We start from the raw sequence: 3,618 nt of genomic DNA, 5'->3' as shown, positions 1-3,618 counted from the left end.
AACTGGAAAAAATATATGAAGCAACTCTTTCCAGACATTGAGACAACAGGCAGTGTAGGTCTTTGATTCCCAAAAGAAGGAAAAGAAAAGAGGAAGAACTCTTTGTCACTCAGATTTTTGCCTAGATGCAAATTTGTTACTATGACACAAAGAGGGGCAACTTGATTAAATGGTGCTTTGAAAAAAAAAATCTCTAAAAGATGTTTTTTAAGAACAATTAGCAAAATCTTAATATCAACTGAAAATTAGATGGCATAAGTGAATTATTGTTAATTTTTGGTTATGTCGAAAATGTCCTTAATTTTAGGAGAGGCATGCTGAAATATTTGGGATGAAGTGATGTGATGTCTGCTACTTACTTTCACATAGTTTATTTTATTTTTATTTATTATTATTACTATTATTTTATTATGGTTACATTGGTTAACGAAGTCCAGTTTTAGGTGTACAATTCAACAGTAAGGCATATATATATATATATTTACACTATGTGTTCCCCTCCCATAGTCAGATTTCTTTCTGTCACCACATATTTGACCCCCTTTACCCCGTCTACCTCCCTCCTCCTCCCTCTGCCCTACCCTCTGGAAACCACTAGTCTATTGTCCATGTCCATGAGTGTCTGTTTGTTTGTCCTGTTCGTTTGTTGCTTTTAGGTTTATATCCCATTCACATAGTTTACTTTAAAAAATGTAGCCACTGCACCTATATTGGCAAGTCGGAAGAGAGGAGGATGAATGTCATTTTTATTCTCACTTCCTACTTCCTGATGGCTGGAATGCAGACATGGTGGCTAGAGCTCAAGCAGTCTTTTGTACAATTCCCTTTAGAAAATAACAGCTTTATTGAACAATAATTCAGATAGTATTAATTTACCTATTTAAAGTGTACAATTCAATGGTTTTTAGTATATTCACAGAGTTGTACAACTGTCAACAAATCAGTTTTAGAACATTTTCTTCAATTTTCCACCCCTCTAAATGAAACCTCTCATACCCATTAGCAGTTACTCTTATCTCCTTTCAACTCCCACCCCAGTCATAGGCAACTGCTGTCTATTTTCTGTTTCTATGGGTTTATCTAGTCTGAACATTCCATATAAGTGGAATCATAAAATATATAATCTTTTTGTGGCCATCTTCTTTCACTTATCATAATGTTTTTAAAGTTTATCCATGATGTAGCATGTAGCAGTACTTAATTTTTATGACTGAATAATATTCAATTGTAACATTTTATTTGTGCATTCATCAGATGATGGACATTTGGGTTGTTTTCTCTTTTAGGCTATTGTGAATAATGCTACTATGAATATTTGTGTACAAGTTCTGACGTGGACACATATTTTCATTTCTCTTGGAGTGGAATTCCTGGGCCATATGATAACTATGCTTAACATTTTGAGGAAAAACTGCTTTCCACAGCAGCTGCACTCTGACATTTCCACCAGCAATGTATGAAGGTTTCAGTTTCTCCACTTCCCACCAAGACTAGTTATTATCTGACATTTTGATTATAGCCATTCTAGTGGGTATAAAGTTAAATCTCATTGTGATTTTCATTTGCATTTCCCTGAAGGCTAATGATGTTGAACATCTTTTCTTCTGCTTATTAGTTATTTGTATACCTTCTTTGGAGAAATGTCTATTCAGATAATTTGCCCATTTTTAGTTATTTGTCTTTTTTATAGTTGAGTTATAAGAGTTATTTATATATTCTGGATACAAGTCCTTAATCAGATTTGTGATTTGCAAATATTTTCTCCCATTCTGTGTGTTGTCTTTTCACTTTCTTGATGGTGTCCTTTGAAGCACATTTATTTTTTCCTTCTAATTTTGATGAAGACCAATTTACTATTCTTTTGTTGCTTGTGGCCTTGGTAAGATATCTAAAAAAAACATTGCCTAATTCAAGTTCACATAAATGGTCATTTTGAACTATGAGGAGGGAAGCTAAGGATGGCAAAGTCGCAGAGAGTAGAATTCTGGGTCTCTGATAACTATGAAGCTGTATGCTAGCAGTGGACTGCCAAATTCTGTATTTATTTTACATGAGAGTGAGATAAAGTATCTCATTTTTAAAAATCAAGAACTTCTGTTCCATTAAATACACCATAGAATGAAAAACAAGAGTACAAGAATATATTTTCACACACATATGACTGACATTGGTTTAGTACTCATAATGTATAATAAACTTTTATAAATCAATAACAAAAAGATAAACAACTCAACAGAAACATGGGCAAAAGATATGAGCAAATATTTCACAGAAAAGGAAATATGTGGGGCCAGTCAATGTATGAAAAAATGCTCAACCTTATTAGTAATCATAGAAAAGTAAATTTCACACCCACAGAAATAATAAGATTTTAAAGTCTTAACTATCAAGTAATATGAAACAATAGGAAATTGTACCCTGCTCATGGGAATGTAAATTTGTATAATCATTTTGGAAAACAATGTTTTAGAGATTCGGATGAGATTAAGGACTGACTAGTTGTAGTGGGAGTAGCAAGCTAAAAAGATACTAGGTTGTAGTTAGAAAATGTAATGTTTGAATTCATGATTTAGGAGGCAGAGAAGTTTGTGTGATGACAAAGTACATATGTGACCTTAAAAGTGGTTGGTTAAAGTGGAGGAGTATTCATTAAAGTTAATGAGGAATGTCAGTCCAGGTCCAATCAGGACAGAGAAACCACAGAGGGATTTGAACAGGAAAAGTTTAACATAAAGAAATATTGAGGTTTCTGGTCAAGATGGCAGACTAGGAAAACGCTGTGCTCACCTCATTCCATGACCACCTCAAAATTACAAGTAAACTACAGAATGACCATCACTGAGAATCACCAGAAGTCTAGCTGAACAGAAGTCCTATAATTAAGGATATATAGAAGAAGACACATTCAGACTGGTAGGAGGGCTGGAGATGTAAAATGGACTGGTTCCACGCCCATATATGGTGGTTAAAAATTGAGAGGAGTCTATGGCCATGCCACCCTCAGTGTGCCTGATCTCATCTGATCTTGGAAGCTAAGCAGGGTCGGGCCTGGTTAGTACTTGGATAGGAGACCACCTAGGAATACCAGGTGCTATAGGCGTAAAAAAAATTGAGAGGGATATCTTGGCTACAGAGGTCCCCCCTGAGGAGCGAGGGGTCCAGCCCAACACTGGTTCCCAAGCTCAGGCTTCTAGGGCTGGGGAGAAAAGTTCCTGTAACTCCGTGAAAACCAGTGGAGACTATGCCTGAGTGACACAAAGGACTGCTGGAGTCCCAGACCTTCCTCTTAAAGGGCCTGCACACAAACTTACTCACTGATAGACTCACTCGCTCTGAGCTCCAGCGCTGGGACAGCAGCTTAAAAGGGTCCAGGGACACACAGGGAGGGACTGAATTGTCTGGCTTCAGGGTGAGGGCTGGAGTAGCAGTTTTATCCCATACAGAAGGGCTGGCAGAAACCATTGTTCCTTTGTTGATCTCTCCCTCCACCCAGCCTGCAGGCACCGTATCTGTCTCCATCAACCTAACATTATTGAGGCTAGCCCAATGATTCCCTGAGATCCCACCCCAAACAACTTTTGGGCCCACCCAAGCCACGGTCTGTCTTGGCTCATGCTA

At 37.3% G+C, this 3,618-nt stretch overlaps 1 pseudogene; it reads left to right on the top strand.

Annotated features, from left to right (window-relative positions):
- Nucleotides 1-2,981: 2,981 nt before the first annotated feature.
- On the top strand, nucleotides 2,982-3,100 carry LOC111732611 (annotated as a pseudogene).
- Nucleotides 3,101-3,618: the final 518 nt, after the last annotated feature.

The sequence above is a fragment of the Pteropus vampyrus genome, unplaced genomic scaffold (genome assembly GCF_000151845.1).
Source record: "Pteropus vampyrus isolate Shadow unplaced genomic scaffold, Pvam_2.0 Scaffold472, whole genome shotgun sequence".
Lineage (NCBI taxonomy): Eukaryota > Metazoa > Chordata > Mammalia > Chiroptera > Pteropodidae > Pteropus > Pteropus vampyrus.
The sequence above is the reverse complement of the archived record's forward strand: the minus strand, read 5'-3'. Positions and strand labels throughout refer to the sequence as shown.